This window comes from Ctenopharyngodon idella, chromosome 22 (genome assembly GCF_019924925.1).
Source record: "Ctenopharyngodon idella isolate HZGC_01 chromosome 22, HZGC01, whole genome shotgun sequence".
Lineage (NCBI taxonomy): Eukaryota > Metazoa > Chordata > Actinopteri > Cypriniformes > Xenocyprididae > Ctenopharyngodon > Ctenopharyngodon idella.
In genome coordinates, this window is record NC_067241.1 from 24,385,880 (window position 1) to 24,407,373 (window position 21,494).

The 21,494-nt window shown below is 36.2% G+C and overlaps 1 long non-coding RNA gene across 1 annotated transcript in view; it reads right to left on the minus strand.

Moving 5' to 3' along the window:
- The window catches only part of LOC127505523 (uncharacterized), a 66,220-nt gene that overhangs the window by 8,218 nt on the left and 36,508 nt on the right, over window positions 1-21,494 (minus strand). The window contains exon 3 of the long non-coding RNA XR_007927731.1: window positions 11,784-11,883. This is a non-coding gene — a long non-coding RNA (uncharacterized LOC127505523). The remainder of the gene's footprint in view (window positions 1-11,783; window positions 11,884-21,494) is intronic.

Below are 21,494 nucleotides of genomic sequence, written 5' to 3' on the forward strand. Positions count from 1 at the left end.
GGGTGTATGATGTATATTACGATGTTATGATGAACTAAATTCCTTTCTCCACTGACATTAAGGTGTTCAAAGCATTTCTAAGGATACTGATTGTTAGAAGGCAGCTGTTTGACTCTGAGATGGCGAACGGGAACATGGTTCGTGTAACATTAGCAACACATTATTAGCTGTTTGATAACAGTCAAGCAAAAGGCTAATCATATTAATTAGCGTTATGTGTCCGATGTTGTAAAGAGCGATACCATTGTGCAGCGTTTACCTCAGTAAGTTTACCGAGTGGATCTCTGAGCTGGCGTGAGCGAGTGGAGGCGCGGCTAATTAGCATATTCATAGATCTGCGTATACTAAATAAGGCAAGGGTGTAGAGTTACATTCAAGCTATTTTAAGACATGAAGAATTAAAAAAAAAAAAAAAAACTCTGTCATTTAAAAAAAACGTTTAAATATGTCATTTTAGTGATCAAAGATGAGTTTTAAGGGATAAAATTACTGACTACAGGGGGACTTTAATATTTTTATCGAAACCATGATACATTTTTTTTTAAGATTCTTTACTGAATGGGAAGTTCAAAGAACATGCATTTGAAATAGAAATATTGTTACATTATAAATGGCTTTTTCGGTCATTGGCAATCAATTTATTGCATCAATGCTGAGTAACAGTATTAATTTCTTAAATAAAATAAATAATAAATAAATAAACCTTACTGACCCCAAACTTTTGAACAGTACTGGGTTTGCTATTGTGCTCCTAACAGTTAGGAGCAAAATTAGTTTATAGCAGATTTATACACAATTCAGTTCTGGGAAAAGAGACCAAAAATGTTAATGACATCATTCTGCACTCATTGGCATATACATTTTCTTTGAGGTTAACCTGAGTGCATTCATTATTCTGTATTCATTACATCAGGATTTACTGTCCAAAAACAGGAAGCTCTGCAAAAAAGACAAACTAAAAGCCCTGTAATTTGCCTGCTAATAAAAGAGAGACAACTCTCTCCCCTGTTCAAAGTCATCCATTTCTGCTTTCATAATCAGCCTCTTATCAGCTTTAATACAGTCAGAAGTTTGTGTTTGTCTCTTAGCTTTAAAGGAATGGTGCAGACAGTCCGTGAGGCTGTGTATGTCTACGCAGAGAGAGAGAGAGAGAGAGAGAGAGAGAGAGAGAGAGAGAGAGAGAGAGAGAGAGAGAGAGAGAGAGAGAAAGAGAGAGAGAGAGAGAGAGAGAGAGAGAGAAAAGATGCTACAGGGCATTGGTGACTATCTCTGCAGATGACAGAGACACGTGTAGCACCAAAAGCACATGATGGAAAGCTCTAGTTCCCATATAAAGAAAAATAGAGGAAAAACCATGGATGCCACATAGCTGTCACCACTGGAGTGCTTAATAATCCGTGCCACAGACACACTGTAAAAAAATAAAAACGGAAAACGGAAAATGTAAAATGTATTAACCCTAAAACACCTCATACTATGGCCAACAACAAGCACTATTACAACAGTAAAGCTAGTTTAGCACACTAATCTGAAGCTCTGTGTTAGTCAGACAGGAACAGTGCTTCAATAATGCACTGTTACAGCATTTAAATAATTCCCTCGCCTTTTAAAGAGTTTGCAGATACTTCTGCAGCACATTCAGTGTGCCAAAAGTCTGAGACTAGACCTATACTAGACAAAAATGCTTAGTTCTTTTTTCTAAATTAATATGACTTTATTCATTATAAATTTGATTATTAGAATAACAATTTACTTCAACAATTAACATTGGCTTCTGTCTTAATGACAGCATACAATTTGATCATGACATCTAGTATCATTTGAGAATGTTTCAATTGAATGTTCAATGGAAGCAAGAAAACATAAGATTAAAATGTACTTATTTGGTTAGTGACCTAGAAATAGTGCAGAGTATTAAAAAATTCAAATTGACTTTTATCATAACTTCTCTTTGTTTTAAAATGTTTTAATATCTTTAACTTTGTTAATTTCCAGGTTAAATGAGGGGAAAAAAGACAGAGATATAGAGTTATTGGACCTCACTATACATCAAGACATAGAAAATATAATTTAATTTAACTGAACTTGAGTGCTCGCTCACTGAAAAGCTCATTCACAGATAAGAAATCTCAAGTACATCTATGTGCCCTTCAAGTGGAGTCAGAAATATCCTAATTGTGAGTTTTGAGCACACAAATGACCAAACAAAGTCATATTTACGTGGGGGGAAACTCTGAATTCTATATGATACACGAGTTACCAAGTTGTGACAATGGAAAGGGTGTGGCGGTTTGAAACTTTACAGAAACACTGATCTGTAATTTAGATATTATCATATATCTGAAATATATGTATAGAGATCAACAAGCGAAAGCAAATTTGTAGTGAATTATAAAGAATGACTTGACTTTCACAGTTTGCTTTATGTAACAAACATCTAGTTTTGATATGTATAAAGTGGTAGAAATTAATAATGTAGTTATTTGCGTTTATTGTTCACAATATAATTATTTTATTTTGTTTAAGCTATTTTTTGTGTTATGCTTAACTTGTTGAAGCATAATAATGAATGTTTGCCCCATTCAGGCCAATTTGTGGATGTGTTGAACATGATAGGGAATTACCACACTGAAAGCATAATCAGCCAATCACACATCGTGGAGGAACCTGTTGTTCTCCTCATATTCACACTTTAGATACTCTTTAAGATCAACAGCAACCTAAAGGGTGTGGTGCTCCATTTGTACCCCCCAAAAAAAAAAAAAAAAAAAAAAAAAAAGGTGTTGACTGCTTTGTATAATACATTTGTCTATGTCTACTGTTATTTCCTTTGTTTTATTTGAGTCATCCTCCTTGTCGTCTGCTTGTGTCGTCCCTGTCATGTGTCCAGCTCAGGTTTATGCTTTATTTACTGATATCAATGAACATACTGCAAATCATTACACAGATATCAAGATAAACTAATAGAATGTTTAGACAGGGTTATTATTGTTAACTAAAACTGAAACTAAAACAACTTGTTTCATTACTCGACATAAAATGAACATTAACTGAAAAAACAAACAAACTTACACTTTCTTTAATACAGCTAGTTGCCAAGGCAGCATTTCTCATTTCCGTTAAGTTATTAAAATAGCTAAATCTAAATTAAATAAAACTGTAAAATGTGATGCAGAATATTCAACAAATAAATAATAAATAAATAAATAAATAAATAAATAAATAAAAACAGCAATAACAGTAGACTTGGACAAATGTATCATGCAAAGCAGTCAACACATCTTGGGCACAAAGGGAAAGCCATCATTTTTAGAAACAGCCTTCTATAAACAACAGAAGAAGATGACACAGAGGGTGGCAGAACTAGATGACATAAAAGAGGAACATACACACCAACATATGCTAATTTATCTTAAGTATGCAATGACTGTAAACAAACAAATGTACAATACAAAGCAGCCGACTCCTTTTTGGCACAAATGCAACCTCATAAAAGGGAGGCTAAACTCCCTCTGAAACTTAACAACACTGTTATTTTAGAAAACAAATAAGAATTTGCATACTAACTGATCTCATATATTAACGCGTTAACGCATGCAATTAATCCAAAATCCTTAACACGTTAAAATAATTTAGCGCATATTTAACGCAAAAAAATTACGGAAGCATGTGAAATTGCGTCATAACGTAATTTACGCCACGCAGTTAGATGATCTTAAAGTCCATGCTGATTATATCAGAGATGGCAGAGAGAATTATTCATTACAGTGTCTGTTTCGCTTTAAAACACAAACTCTCTGTCATATTCTGTCATTGTATCTGAAGAGCGTGAGCCCTCCCGCATCGCGCTGTTCCTGTCTGAACGGAACGTCGAAACATCCCACCATTTTTTTGCTGTGATTTTTTTTTATTTTTATGGGTGCTTTGGTGTACATAAATGCATGAATTATATGAAAAAATATTTGGTTATTCGGTGTCCTTTTTTTGTAAATACATCTAAATTTACCTAAAAATACAGTTTTCTTCAATCTGATGGTTTACTTTGCTGGATATAGGCAATGATGGCAAAATGGACGTGTTAAACAAGATAAATGGTGTATGCTTAATTTCACGATAAGTGTGCGATTTTTATTAAAAAAAAAAAAAATATATATATATATATATATATATATATACACACACACATACAGGTGCTGGTCATATAATTAGAATATCATCAAAAAGTTTATTTATTTCACTAATTCCATTCAAAAAGTGAAACTTGTATATTATATTCATTCATTACACACAGACTGATAGATTTTTAATGTTTATTTCTTTTCATTTTGATGATTTTAACTGACAACTAAGGAAAATCCCAAATTCAGTATCTCAGAAAATTAGAATATTACTTAAGACCAATACAAAGAAAGGATTTTTAGAAATCTTGGCCAACTGAAAAGTATGAACATGAAAAGTATGAGCATGCAGAGCACTCAATACTTAGTTGGGGCTCCTTTTGCCTGAATTACTGCAGCAATGCGGCATGGCATGGAGTTGATAAGTCTGTGGCACTGCTCAGGTGTTATAAGAGCCCAGGTTGCTCTGATAGTGGCCTTCAGCTCTTCTGCATTGTTGGGTCTGGCATATCGCATCTTCCTCTTCACAATACCCCATAGATTTTCTATGGGGTTAAGGTCAGGCGAGTTTGCTGGCCAATTAAGAACAGGGATACCATGGTCCTTAAACCAGGTACTGGTAGCTTTGGCACTGTGTGCAGGTGCCAAGTCCTGTTGGAAAATGAAATCTGCATCTCCATAAAGTTGGTCAGCAGCAGGAAGCATGAAGTGCTCTAAAACTTCCTGGTATACGGCTGCGTTGACTTTGGACCTCAGAAAACACAGTGGACCAACACCAGCAGATGACATGGCACCCCAAACCATCACTGACTGTGGAAACTTTACACTGGACCTCAAGCAACGTGGATTGTGTGTCTTTCCTCTCTTCCTCCAGACTCTGGGACCCTGATTTCCAAAGGAAATGCAAAATTTACTTTCATCAGAGAACATAACTTTGGACCACTCAGCAGCAGTCCAGTCCTTTTTGTCTTTAGCCCAGGCGAGACGCTTCTGACGCTGTCTGTTGTTCAAGAGTGGCTTGACACAAGGAATGCGACAGCTGAAACCCATGTCTTGCTTACGTCTGTGCGTAGTGGTTCTTGAAGCACTGACTCCAGCTGCAGTCCACTCTTTGTGAATCTCCCCCACATTTTTGAATGGGTTTTGTTTCATAATCCTCTCCAGGGTGCGGTTATCCCTATTGCTTGTACACTTTTTTTCTACCACATCTTTTCCTTCCCTTCGCCTCTCTATTAATGTGCTTGGACACAGAGCTCTGTGAACAGCCAGCCTCTTTTGCAATGACCTTTTGTGTCTTGCCCTCCTTGTGCAAGGTGTCAATGGTCGTCTTTTGGACAACTGTCCAGTCAGCAGTCTTCCCCATGATTGTGTAGCCTACAGAACTAGACTGAGAGACCATTTAAAGGCCTTTGCAGGTGTTTTGAGTTAATTAGCTGATTAGAGTGTGGCACCAGGTGTCTTCAATATTGAACCTTTTCACAATATTCAAATTTTCTGAGATACTGAATTTGTGATTTTCCTTAGTTGTCAGTTATAATCATCAAAATTAAAAGAAATAAACATTTGAAATATATCAGTCTGTGTGTAATGAATGAATATAATATACAAGTTTGACTTTCGGAATGGAATTAGTGAAATAAATCAACTTTTTGATAATATTCTAATTATATGACCAGCACCTGTGTAATATATATATATATATATATATATATATATATACATATATATATACACAGGTGCTGGTCATATAATTAAAATATTATCAAAAAGTTGATTTATTTCATATATTCATATATTATATATTATATATATATATATATATATATATATATATATATATATTTTTTTTTTTTTTTTTTTTTTTTAGGGCTGTCAATAGATTAATTTTTTTTTTAATCGTAAGTAATTGCGCACCCTTAAAGGGTTAGTTCACCCAAAAATGAAAATAATGTAATTTATTACTCACCCTCATGCCGTTCCACACCAATAAGACCTTCGTTAATCTTCTAAAGCTAATCTGCTAAAGCTGTGTGCGCCTACAGTGTTCATATACTTATGCCCGTCAACGAATGTGAGATCACATCGACAAATTTATTGTACTAACCAGGTATATAAAACCTCAGGCTAGTGTGCAAATGTCCTTACACATTTTATAACCATCATTTTTATTATTATTATTATTGTTAACCTCAGGGCTGTGGAGGACTAGTTTCATTCCACAGCTTTAATGTACAGCTTTGAGAGAGCCTTGAGCTTTCAAAACATTTACAAACATTGCTGTAACAGTGCAAATGGAGCAAGCATGAACATACAAGCAAGCAAGAATAAGCCAGGCATGAAGCAAAAGAGATGAAAGAACAATGCAACATCCCTCAGAGGAGGCCTGAGGACCCGCAGAACCTCAACTGAGAAAAAGAGTAAGAGTGATGCTTCTAAACTGCAAAGCATCAAATTTCATGGTCACAAACAAGGGTAGATCAAGGGTAGATTTGTTAGGACAGAATGATGGCAAGAAGCGGCTCTGCAGAGATATTTATCATGTTAGCAGGCTTTGCGTATAGCTCACATCAAGAATTCAACAATGGCAGATTTCCCTTGCTCTTTTGACATAAGCCTTGTCTGAAAGACAAAGGGGGAGGTGTTGCTGTAATTTAGAGTAATATTTTCATATTACTCAGAGGTCTACTCAAAAGTATAATTCTTCTGAAGTGATGGTACTTTATGTAACGCTTTCTAGTGTAAGTGATAAATCCCATTTGACATTTGTGCTGACTACTGTATTCAGGCCACTAGGGCACCACACAGACTTTATCAAACAATTTGCTATCTTGTTTTCTATCGGAGTTGGTACTGGCTGCAGATAAAGACTTAATTGTTGCTAATTTTAATATCCATGTAGTTAATGAAAAAGATGGATTGGGATTGCCATTTATAGACATTCTAAACTCTATTGGAGTTAGACAACACATGTCAAGACCCACTCATTGTGGTAATCATACTTTATATCTAATATTGTCACATGGGATCAATGTTAATGGCATTGAAATTCTGCAGCAGAGCGATCTCAGATCATTGTCTAGTCTCGTGCATACTCCATTTAGCCAAGGCTACAAAACCAACTCCCTGTTACAAATATGGTAGAACTATCACTTCTACCACTAAAGATTGTTTTATAAATATTCTTCCTGATCAGTTTCAACTCCTCAGCATACCAGATAGAATAGAAGAACTTGATGTTGCAACAGAAACTATTGACGTTCTCTATTCCATTACTTTAGACACGGTTGCTCCTTTGCACTTAAAGAAGATTACGGAAAATGGTCCTACACTGTGATATAATGAGCACACCCGCTCCCTAAATAATAATAATAATAAAAAAACTGCCCGAAAAATGGAGCACAGCTGGAAGAAAATAATAACCATGCAACTGTCTACTACAGTATCGCATCAGACGTACTAGACTTCCTGAGGAACAATTCTATTCAAGGTTGTATCTCTCTCTTAGTGTTACTGGATCTTAGTGCTGCATTTGATACTATTGAACACAACATTCTTTAAAATAGACTCTAAAATTATGTTGGCATTAGCGGAATTGCAATGGCATGGTTCAAATCATACTTATCTGACCATTATCAATTTGTAGTAAACGAAAAGGTGTCATATCGATCACAAGTTCAGTATAGAGTACTGCATGGCTCAGTACTAGGACCGTTGCTTTTCACCCTGTACATGCTGCACTTGGAAGATATCATTAGGAAGCATGGCATTAGTTTTCACTTTACGCTGATGATACTCAGCTCTATATTTCTTCGCACTATGACAAAACATACCAATTCACAAAATTAATAGAATGCATAACTGATATAAAAATTGGTTGACTAGTAATTTCCTACTACTTATTTCTGAAAAAAAACAGAGGTTTTAATTATTGGACCAAATTGCACGTAATAACCTAGAATACTGTCTAACACTTGATAGCTTCTTTATAAAGTCTTCGTCATCAGTTAGGAGCCTACTGTAGGTGTGCTCTTTGATACCTATCTTTCATTTGAAAGCCACACACTAGGTTTTCACCCCTAACCTAGTGTGTCTAATACAAATGTCCAATACCTACGTGTGCGCAATGTACATCACGTGACATAATTACCTGTCCACACTTCCCCAGTGTTACAAATAAATTGAGAACCAGCAATACAGTACAAGAACTGTAAGTTCAACACTGTAACAGTGTCTGTGAAGTTTCAGCTTAAAATACCTCACAAATTATTTATTATATCATGTTGTAAATACCCATTTTTGACTGCTAGCAAAAACATGCTATTTTCATGCATGTGTCTTTAAATGCAAATGAGCTGTCACTTTGCAGAATCTGCAAATGGCTTGTTCTGAGACACTGCATATGATTTATAGGGGTTAAAAAAAAGGAGTGGGTGGATTTTTATCATTATAGGGTGGTTGTGTACACATACTGCCAACACACATTTATGTTGAAACACCATGTAAAAGTGAATTTTGCATAATAGGTCCCCTTTAATGGCTTTAATAAGGGATAGAAATACTATTGGGAATGATGTCATCATATTGAAAACAATTGAAACGTATACAAGTATTTGATTTAATATTGTTTATGAAAGTATAGAAAAAACATATTTCATAAGAAATCTATTCCCATGTAGAGAAAATTAATGGGATTTTTACTTCCAGAAACCTACCGTTACGCCTTATTGACGCCACAACTATGAAGAAAAAAAAATTACATATAACTGCCCATTTTATATAACACTAGCTTCTCCATTTTCAGCTATTTGGACCACTCTGTGTGGTGTGAACAGTGTGAACTATGCCAGTACAAGTAAATATCACTTACATAAATAATTCTTAAGGGTTCAGTAACAAAAGTAAGGTCAGAGAAATGGGTAGAAAATCGTCATGTAAAACTAAATTATGACTGTTTTGGTGCAGAAAACCTTAGCTAACATTATAAATAGACTTCAGGGAAAATGAAAGTGCAAAATATGGCCTTTTAAAGCTGCTTTTGAGAAGCAGGTGGCAGAGCAGAACATGCTCTCCAGACATGCCTACTAATTGTCCCTCAGTCAGTACTGTTCATTTTTCTGACAGTACATCATGTAAAGCATTTAAAGCTAAAGTCACACAAATTACTGGTGCCGTCGGACAAAAATAACTGACATAGCTCCTAAGGGTGCTGACAGTTATTTCTGTTCATGCCAATGTTGCATAATGGAGCATAATGTTTCCCAGAGCATCAATTTTCCTCAGATCTCCCTTTGCAGCACAGGAAAGATTCACATGATGCTTTTGACAACTGCAGGGATGTCAGTGTTTTGGGGGGGAAATTCTTTCACAGATACGTGTAGGTCAGACAACCTGCTGCCGAGATCCAGTGTGATGAAAAGATGCCCTTTGAAAAGCTGACAGAAATGTCATAATTCCAAAAGAAAGAAACCTATGGCAGGGAACATCACTGGCATGTGAGCAATAGCAAAAGTGGTATATGTACTGTATTTCAGTAATGTTTTAAAAAAAATCCTCAATCATTCCTCATAATCACACTTTTATATAGTTGGAATTACTTTCACAATGATTTTTTTTTTTTTTTTATCTGATGAATGTTAAAAACATTGACAGTCCATCAGAATCCATCCTGTTTAAAGAGCTTGAGTATTTAAAGCAGCAGATATAGCAGTGTGTGCTTATAATAAACAGGATGATATTGTGCGTCGTTGTTATTCTTGCGAATTAATGAGATAATTAATGTGTGGGTTTGGTGCAGGCAGTTTACCCACTGTTTTGTTAGTCCTCTGCGAAGAACCAGCAGTGTCACTAGATATAAAATGACATGCGGGGTTTAACGTGTTAGTGGCATCTCAAAATACAAAGCTACATAGACAAAGAAGTGTAAATAATTAAAACCAGAGCTCCATTTTTTACATTTTTCATTTAAATACCAAACAGGTTTGCTGTATATATATCATAAGTGTGATATTATGGGACAGGTCGCATTTTAATCTGTGATTTACCAGAATTGTACACTGGTAAAATGGCTTCTAGCAGGTAAAGAGACTTTTTCCATGAGCAGACAGACAGATAGTAGCAGACGTGAGAGGGGGTGGCGAAATGAAGCAAAGAGAGCTGCTCGAATAAAGTTACCTGCTAAGGTCACGATTCATTGTGAATGAGAGTGGCAGTCAGGTGGAACGGAGAGCGGGCACAATCTTGTGGAACTGTTGCAGATGAGCCATAGTGAAGTGGAGTGTGCGGGTACGTGGAGACGCTGCCTCAGGGAGCGCTGCAGTCATTACCTTTATCGCATATGCCAGAATCCGTCAATGGTTGTGACTTAACTGTCACCCTGACTTAGCGAGAAATTTTGTAAAAATTGACATGGATAACTGTGCTGCTTTTAATTTTTTGCATGCTTGTCAGAAGAAAGATTACAGTAAATGATCTTCCAGGCTGCAAGTCTGTGCATCAACCTATAATAAGACCTTTCGGAGGGATTGAAGAGGAAGATCTGAGACTGAAAATACCTTTTTTTCCAGCCAATTCAACAGTCCTTACTGAGAAGAGTTTCATAAAGATCCAAAGATTATGGACAAATCTGTCAGTGCTCCAGTATACTAATAAAAACATTATCTGCAGATTGCCTCTTAATCTTTCAAAATTACAAAAGGGAAAAAGGCTGGAAATCCTATAGATGATACCGCAACGGTGAACGTGATTTCACCAAGTACAACATGTTCCTGGATCAACATCTTTGTTGATCCTGGAACAACATTCCAATCAACCAATCAGATTTGAGAGACCAGTTTCCACAACACTGGTATTTAACTATCATTTCCCTCTGATTTTAGGGATAAGTTATGGGTAAAGGGGTTGGGAAAAGGTTAGGACTAAATTTTCGGATAGGAATGTTGTTCCAGGATCAACAAAATATGTTGATCCAGGAACATGTCTTACTTGGCAAAATCACAGTGACCTTAACCTTGATCATTCCACCACTTATATTATGTACAGCAGGACTAGGTTTGGGAACCGAGAACCAATTCTCATCTGGAACTGGTAGTGTTTTTTGAAAAGAACCGGAACCGTGCAAGATTTCTAAGTTTCGGTTCCGAAAACGGTTCTGGTGTGATGGGTGGGCGAAGTGCGGGGAGCGTATCCTTTAATAGAGACATCTCACATCATGAATATTATAGCAATGAATGCACTGAAAAGTCCTCATATACACAGTGACAGTTCTGTCTTACACACTGTTTGTGTGCCAGCAGGCAGTCCTTATTGTCGAGCCCAGGTGAGTTTAAATAAGAAAGCACTCGTTGACGCTGGTAATGCATATACGAACATTGCATGAAGATGTGGAGAGTGTCAAAATAAAGGTATATAAGATTTTATATATATATTGGTTTTCTACACATTGCATCAATACATCATATTGTTTAGTCATTTGATTGATGTGTCAATCTCTGTGTGAATGAGTGGCACAGTTTCATCTAATTTTTCACACATTTTATTGACACCAACTACTGAAATGTTTGTATGTTGGTCATGACAACAGTATACTATTGTATAGCATTGACAACTGATGGTTCGCCAGCCGCTGTCTACCTCAATGGCCTCAAAAAATTTAGCAAATTCAAGTACCTTGTCTTGCTTGTGCAGGAAAAATAGTTGTGCATCAACCTCAGAAGTCCACAGCAGAATTGGTCAAGCTTCCACCGCCTTTGGGTCACTCAAATGGTCCCTGTGGAAGAAGCACAAAGTCACGGTCAAAACAAAAATTTGCATTTTTCAGACGCTCATCCTACCAGTACTGTTATATTGATCTGCAATGTGAACACTGCTAAAAAACAGACCTAAACAAACTCGAATTGTTTCAAATACGAGAGCGGCTTCGAAATCACACCATCAGACTGAGATATGAAAATCAACAAATAGTCGAAGTAGTAACACAAAAGTGCAGGCTACAGTGGTACGACCACATATGCCGAATGAATGAGCGATGCCTACCTTACCAATTAACTGCTAATTGATATTATACATTAATTTGATTACCGCAATTTTGATAATACATTAAATCATAAAACACAATGTAAAAAAACATTTCATAGGGCACTATTAATGTTATTTTTTTGTTTAAATTGTTAAAATTGTATTAATTCTATTGATTAGACATCCTTTTTGATTATTACAATTTAATTAAACTATAGAATCCAGAAAAATTATGAATAGCAATTAATTATGTTCATAAAAATGAGACAATAAACAAAACTTTTATCATTATTTACTCACACTCATGTCATGCCAAACCTATAGAAGTTTGTTACCGTCTCTAAGAATAAAAAATAAAATAAAACTAAGAAAAAAGTTAAGAAATAAAATGTGAGAATCACCACAAGATAAAGTCACAATTGCAATTAAAGTGACATTGTGAGATACAAAAAAAAAAAAAAAAAAAAAAAAAAAAGTCGCAATTTATTCTTCCATACAAACCTTTATGACTTACTTTCTTTTGTGGAACACGGTGAGGAAGATTTTCAGAACAACACGAGGGTCAGTAAATTATTGCAGGTTTTTCATTTTGGGTGAACATTCCCTTTTAGCTTATCTGTGCTAATGCAACAGACTATTATTACCTCGATCTAAAAGTCTAATGCTGTACCATCTAACCCCTCTCCTTTCACATCACGCTTAATATGAGCAAGTCATCACTGATGATTTAGAGGATGCCTTGTGTTCCTAGAGCAATGATCCTAAACATTGAAGGGGCTTTAAAATCACATTTAATCTCCACCAAACTGATTCTTCATGCCCGAATAAACCATCTCCAAGTGTCTCTCTCTGTTTGCATAATGATATTGGGAGCCACATTCATCCTCAATGCAAATGACCGCAATCAGTTTTTACGTTTTTAAAGGGAAATGGAGTCGATTGCAGTCTCGTACTATTCCCGAATGACTTTCATTGCTGTTTTCTCTCTCACATCATTGAATTTAATTTAGATTGAATTGGACTGTTAAGCGTTATTATGTAAAAACACATTATGATATGGAAATCTTCTCATTTTGGTCCCAGAAGTCCAAATCGCAAACACACCAATAGTTTTGTCAATGTGTTTCTCGTTTTGTTTTAAAAACCACCGTTTCTTTCCTCTTTTGTGATTCAGGTTCATGACTGTTGATGTTTTTTTATCTGTTTCATACCTTCTGGTTCTGCTTCAAGGTCTGATCCACTGAGACCCGTCAAGAAACTCCACTGGTGCGACACAATTAAAGACGGCGGGGAACAAAATTGAGTTTTTAATCAATATGCAAATTAGTCATTTGTTGGGTTGAGTGACAGTCAAATAATTTCATCTCTATGTGACTGTCTGTGTGCCTGTGTTTTATGGGAGGGGGGAATGTAAGCTTTACATTCAAACAGTCATGTAAACCTGTTAACCAGGTTTTGGAAGACTGACTAGATTAAAAAAAAATAATAATAAAAAAAAAAAAGCAACACATACGAGGTGTTCACTCAGGAAAACCATGAACCTCAGACAATAACCCCATGCCGTGCATGCACTTGCCCACGACCGCATACAAGAACGAAACGCGATCACAATATTGAACACAAACACTCAAGCAATGACACCGGGTGCCCTGAAGGAAATGAGACTGTCTGAGAAGATGAAGGGCCTCAAAATAAACTCTAATAAGAGTTTCAGATGTGGTCTGAGCAACGGCTGAGCTTAAGAATGGGTGCCTGAAATCCTTGCAGCCACAGTTCTCTCCATCTTTCTCTTAATAAGAATATGTGAGATTGTGGAGCTGTCACATCACTCTAAGCAAGAATTAATCAGACAAGACAAGACCAAACAGATAATCTGACAGAGAAATGGTCTCAGTATCCAGCATTCAATTATCTTTAAGTGTCATACGAAAGAATAACGTAGTAAGCAGGCCAGTCTCTTCTGGATTTTAGTCCATACATATACACATATATATATATATATATATATATATATATATATATAGATGATATATGGTGTGACTTATTTTTTATTGTTATTTTTTTACACTTTGACCATTCAAAAATGTTAGGGTGACTTTGATCAAAAGTGAAAAGCATGGCATAATATTACAAATGATTTCTATTTTAAATAAATGCTGTTCTTTTTAACTTTCTATTCATTAAATTAAAAAAAAAAAAAGTGGTTTCCACAAAAATATTAAGCAGTACAACTGTTTTCTACATTGATAATAATAAAAAAAAAATTCTTGCACATCAAATCAGCATATTAGAATGATTTCTGAAGGATCATGTGACACTGAAGACTGGAGTAATGGCTATTGGAAATTTAAGTTTTTAGTGTTTAGTTTTTAATTCATTTAGACAAAATAGTATAGAATTTGTAATTATCTGCCATACTTTTAATATCACTGCATTTGACATCCAAACAATCCAAACCAGCTAAGCAATTAAAGCATTGTTTTCATGGAAAAACAGACATGATCTCAAGACAAGTGGTAGTCAGAGTGACTTGCTTTCATGACCAAGTCATTATCATGCAGGAAGGGTGGTTGATGGTCACTCTGATGAGTCACAGCTAAGATCAACCCAGGGTTCCCTGGAAGGAGCTAAACATCAGCTTGATTTGAAATACATTTGATGTGTTTCACACAGAGAGCCGAACCTGTAAAACTGCCTGAAATTTACTTTCTGGATTTTTACAAAAGCTGTACAATGCAGATATCTTAGATATGCTCGCAAATAGTTAGCTAGTAAAGACCCCTGCTTGCAAACATGCATTTGTATAAAGTAAATCTAAGCAGAAGAAATGTGTACCAGACTTCTTCTGTTTGCTTTGATATTGCATCTGAGATGTCATTCTTTAACATAACACTGCACTAAACAACAAACTGAGTTTTATAACAGCATATGTCTATTTAATTTACATGTGTCATGCATCAAACAAACCAAGACCAGTTGACACGTGTCACAAAATTTGGGATTCCATTGTTCCATACTTGGGGGTTTCTTTAGTTTTGGGCTTCATGGGGACTTTGTAACTCCAAGAATGATCCCACTGGGGACAATCCAGGGTTTATGGGCCTTCAGATTGGTCTTCGAGACTTAATGCAGTTCTCAATAAGGTTTTATTTAAATATCAACTTTGTCTCAAATGTTTCTCTTTAAGTGCCCCTATTATGCTTTTTCAGATATTACCTTTCATGTAGTGTGTAATATGTAATGTTTGTGAATGTAAAAGGCCTGCAAAGTTTCAAAGATCAAAGTACACAATTAATGGAGTTACTGTCTCTCAAAAAAAAAAAAAAGACCTGCCTGAAACGAGTCATCAGTAACCTACAAAGGTTTGTAACAAATTTGCATAATGCCAGCCTATGGTATTCATTGGCTGCCCTTGAACATTGTGACCCACTCTCAAACACTGTAGTTGTAGCTGAGACCTGGAAGAGTTTGGTTTGTGTTGTCGACATGTTGAGAAGACGCTTTTTTCTGCACTACGAAAGCAAATCCACTTTGCACACACTTCCAAAGGGTGAAGAATCGGGCTTAAATTGATACGGTAAAACCGACATCATTGTTACTGTTTGTATCACTGTGTATACAAGTGTTGAGAAAGCATCTGGAGCTGAAAAAGCTGTCGGAAAACACTTCAGGAGTTTCAAAGTCATCATCTTATTGGTTGAATTCTATAGGATTTCCGGGAGATGTAAAAACAAAATGTTGTGCTTTTTGCAAAATAAAGAAAACTAACATGATGTGTGATCTGTCGTCTCTCTCTGAATGAAGTCCAATCTGATAGTTCTCAGAAAATGAACTGTAACTTAGTGAATACTAATCACACAAACATGAGACATATGTCTAAAGAAGCGTTGAAATGTCAGGTTTTAAATAATGTAAGTCAAATCGAAAACAAATATTCTCTGTTTATGTAATCTGTTTGAAAAGAGAGAGATGTCAGTCATTCGCGAGTCATCTCATTATCCACTAATGCGGCCACGCATATTAAATTGCACATTAACATTTACAGGCTCTATAATATAGCAAAGATACATAAAATGTCATAGCAATATGAATGTTTAGACAATATTTCTTTTGGCCTGTTTTGGACAGATTATGAAGAGTTTACTGTAAAATAGCCTATATAGTGCCACATCAGTGAAGCTTTCGTTCGCAAGGGATGAACGCTTTGCATCACAGAAATAAATTATATTTTAAAGTATATTCAAATAGAAAACCATTATTTTAAATTGTAATAATATTTCACAGTATCGCTGTTTTTTTTTTTTTTTTTTTTTTTCTGTAGTTTTTGATCAAATAAATGCAGGCTTGATGAGCATGAGACTTCTTTCAAAAACATTAAAAATAGTTATGTGGCAAATCTTTTGACCGGTACTGTAGTTTAAAATATAATAGGCCTATACAAAATTTTCTTCACATGATGTGCATTAATACGTGCATGCATGAGATCACAAAAATCACGTTTTCTGTTAAGACTGCACATTATTTTAACGTTAATACAATAGCTGATATGATCCTGTTACCAGCATGCTCACAGAGGGTTTTTTCTTTTATCTCACAGATTTGAGAATCATAGTGACCAGATATTGGTATACTTACTGAGATCACTGACTGGAAGCAGGAAAGGCTTTTTTTGTTTGTTTGTTTTTTCTCCAGTGCACCAAACACCATATGCCAGGTATGTGGTGTTCACTTATATCTTTGAACAGGATTTATTTCCAGGTATAACTGTGTACTCAAAATGTGTCTTTGACATTCATTTATACAGTTAAATATATTCTAAATAAACTATAAACAAAAAATGCTATATTTCTTTTGTCATTGCATTCTTTCTTAGTTCACTCAGTCACATTCCTGACTGAATGGCTCATTATGTGGCTCATTAGGGGCAGGGTCTTAATTAGGGGTGGGGGAAAAAATTGTTGCATTGATGCATCGCGATTCTCTCTCCAATGATCCTGGATCGATTCTGAGAATTTCAGAATCGATTCTGAGCTTATTTTTAACCACAGTTGTAAGATGACGCTGCGTGTGCTTTACGGTGCGTGTCCACCGGCGCGGAGCAGACCGAGCGTTTTCAATTTATTCATATGGAAGTTGAGCTTCACTCTCATTCGCGAGCCTGAAGAAGCTCAACTTTCATAGGAATGAACTGAATACGTTCACTCCGCGCCAGTGGACACGCACCGTCAGAAACACCCGTATTCTGCTTTTTTCCATTTCCTCTCATACACACCACGCGAACCTTCTATAAAATAATCTTTCATACAGTTCGGAAAGGCTAGAGCGGATTACATGCGCGGACATTCGTGTGGTTCACTGCACAGGATATGCGCGGTGAGAGAAACGTGTGCTTTGCTTGATGTGACGCTTGCAGTTTGCATTCTGTGCAATGCTCTGTGAAGGCATCATTTATGTTGTTTGGAATGCTGTGAGCTTATATTTTATAACTGCGAAACTCGCTGACAGAAGGCTGCTTTCAATTTCAAATGCCCACATGCACTTTGTGAAGAGTGCTCACGCAAGTGGCTGTGTGCGACTCCGTGTAAGTGGCTAAATGTACTTGCATCTCAAAATGCTTTTATGACACGAAATTAATGTAAACACAGTCAGTTAGATGTCTTACGGGATTAAACAGACAGGACAAAAACGTCTTATATTTAAAAAAAAAAAAAATTGCATTATTGTGAATGCAGCTTACATGCTGTTTGTAGCCTATATTTAAAAATCTTAGCATACAATTGTATTAATTATTTTCTTAAATTAGTAATTATTTAAAAAGTACTTATAATTACACAGACTATGTAATAAATAAAAAATAAAAAAATAAGGTCATGAAACTAATTAATTAATAAGAAAAAAAAAAGTGGATCAAGAATCGTTTTGGAATCGGATCATGACTCCCAGAATCGGAAATTGGTGAGGTGCCTAAAGATTCCCACCCATAGTCTTAATCTCCTGCACAGCATTATTCATGAAGATTCACGCCTCCTCGCATATGGCCTTCCAAAACAAAGTGTCTTAGAAATTTAAAATCAATACATTGTTTTATGTGTCCGAATAGGCAGAATGATTTTAACATCACTTTGAAGCAAAAACTCTAGACTAAAATATACAGTTCCCAAAAGTCTTGTAAAAAAATGTTTAGTATGTGTTTTGAGTCCTTATTTCAGTGATTAAATTATTATTAATTAAATTAATTAATTAAATTAAATTATTTATTTTTTCAAAAACCACACATAGGCTATACATAATTCTCTCAAAAATATAAACATGTACATACTTGTTGCTCACATATTATTGTAGCCTAGTTTGTGCTGAATACAGTGTAATGAGACTTTGGTCATTAATATGTTTATAAGCAACTGAAAAAAGAACAAATGTCAGGGCATGTCAAAACTATTCCAGGACCCCAAATTAGCCTCAGACCCCAGAGGGTTAACAGTCCACCTGGACACAAGCCCACTGTGATGCCAAAACCCCTCATGGAAGAAGAAAGCTGTCATGTTTACAACTGTGACAATGAGCGCTCATCAGGATCAGCTTATGAAGAACTCAAAAGTATTAAGTTCGCTGCATAGACTCTTTAAAATATGTCCAAGTGTTTTACACACCGGTCTGTTATTGTAGGGACATCGATGTTACATTTTCACACTCCTAAACATGATGCTGAACAAAACATACTGTGACTGGTTACTTTACATGTCAGTCAGACAGACTCTGGGCAGTCCTTGGCCAAGCTGCTATGGAGTCCAGACATTCTGCCATCTAGACTAGGGCCATCTGACCAATCAGAGCAGAGAAGACCAAGCACAACAGACTGGAACATCAGGGCTACGTTTAGCCCTGACAAAACATTGCAAAACGTTTTTTAAATGGAAACGGTGGTGCTCTGAACGCCCTGTTTTGATGACGCAAGAGTTGCAACTATGGCAGCTGAGAAGGCCATCCTTTTCTTTTTGAAGAATTTTCAGAGCCTGATGAAATCGGTATAAATACGTGTTTAATACTGCAAAATACGCTCGATGTTACAGTCGCTGCCCTTGCCATCCAGAATAAAAGAGAACACATTTGTAAACGACTTTACTTGGGTTCATACTGAAATCTCTGGTATGGTTTGTGACATCTGGTACGGTTTCTGAAACTCTAGGAAACGTCTGAGATGTACATCTCATGACTGATGGACTGATTGGGGCACTGCCTCTAAACATGCAGCAACATCATTGGACCCAGTGCACAAAATCAATACACACTCAAAGAGCAGATGAATACTTTGATCCATGAAGGTTAAATCAGTGAATGTGTTTGCAAATCCACATAATTTAAGTCTGTCTGCAGGTGTATTCAGGTTCTGATTTTGATTAAATGCCCTGCTGTTCATATGCATTGAAATATGAATTGTTTGCCCTGACCAATAATCAATTTAAAATGCTAAAAATTAAACAAATCACAATTTTGTTAAAGTACCGTACAATATTTTAAGGTTAGAGTTTTTTATTACTTATTTAATCAACTTGTTTATTGAATCAAATTGAATCATTCCAAATTCACTTTTGAACAAATTGAAGACAAGTGAATCCCAAGCCAATCATTTTGCTGTAAACCCAAAGATGTACACCCCTAATTTGATCACACATGCAATTTAGAGAAAATAAAGAAAAACAGTAAAAACTTTCAAACAAATCATACCATCATCCACTCAAAGACAACTGTTCAAATGAAACTAAAATGGATTACCCAAAAATGTTTGGTAATGGGGTAATGAAAAGGCTAAGCTAATTTATTTTAAATATTAATATCATTTTATGAGGACAGGAAGCCATTACATTAGTACTTCTAATTAGCAGCCTTTCTTTTAACAAGGTATCCAGGCAACTGAGACACACATGACACCAGCATCTCATCATTGCTTTCAAATCTCAAACAGTTTGAGATCCTGACCAGATAAGTTCAAGGTAAATACATAAAAAGACATAGTAATTTATTCATAAAGTTATACCTTATGGTTAAATGCACCAAGGGAAGCAAAGTACAGAAGATTCAATGAACTGCAGAGTGCTTTATGCCAGCTGTTTTTGGCATACTGTCTAATCACGCTCCAATATTTCAATCCGGCTTCAAATAGGATATGGACTAAGTCAAGGTAGAGTGAATAAAACAAGTCTTATAAAGCCAATGTGTAAAACCTTCAAAATTTAGTTCTGGAAAACTAAAAGTGTGAAGCAAAATGAAAGGAGGAGCAGGTTCAATCCTGAATTCCCATTACCAAAAAAAAATGGATAACAATATACAAATATGAAATGAAAGCAATTCATAAGCAGTTTGTGCCACACACACCAGTGCTATTAGGGAGGTGGCTGCAAACACACTCATTCCAAATTGACTCTGCAGGCACACAGTGTCACAAATCACCCCCACTTATTTCTCAGAGGGGCTGAGACATTACCCGCTGTGTATTAATAAACAGCTCCAATCAATCCATCCCCCATTCCCCTCTCTTTCATTTGTTCTCCATTTCTTTCATTACAACTCTCCTCTTTTGACCCTTCTCGTTGGCTCTGGCCTCATCTGTTCTTCTCCCTCTCTGATTTTCCACTCCAAGCCAAAACGCATTACATCTCCTAACGGCTCTCACTCCGTACTTTGCATCTGACATCTGTAAACAAGTACCGTCCTGCCGTACCCCACCGTCCTTCATGTCTGATCTATTGTACCATTCTCTAAGCTAGCACACACTGTTCTCCCTTCCTGAATATGTCACACTGCTTAGAAGCAACCAAATACAGAACCAAATACAGAAATGCCCTGCAAATAGAACAAAGCTTAACATGCTGTGACTGAAGAAAACAAGAAAATAGAAAAAACACCAGCAAATTAAGACATCTTCACCAGTTTGACAAAACATGCTGCAAATACTCACAACGCAACCAAATACAGAAACGCGCCGCAATCGCACAGACCACAACGAAAATGTTTCAAGTGGACCCCAACAAGTGACGAACCTGGCTGGGACATACTTATTGTTCATTATTGAACTTATTGTTGTCTACTCGTCAGTGGTGTTGTCGATGACCTGAAAAGTTAGTTTTTTGATTATTTTAACATCATAAGCGTATGTGCGTTATGGCATCATGAGAGGGTGCGTCATAAAGGGAAGGTATGTGCCATCTAGGGCTGCGTTCCAATCCACTTTTAGACACGCACTCACAAACTTCCCTAAGCACTTCCCCTCGGGGGAATCCCTGCCGCTATTTTGAAGTGCGTTCCACTTTGTGAAGTGGATGAGGGAAGTTTATATGGACAAACTCTCGCTCCCTCGATTTTGAC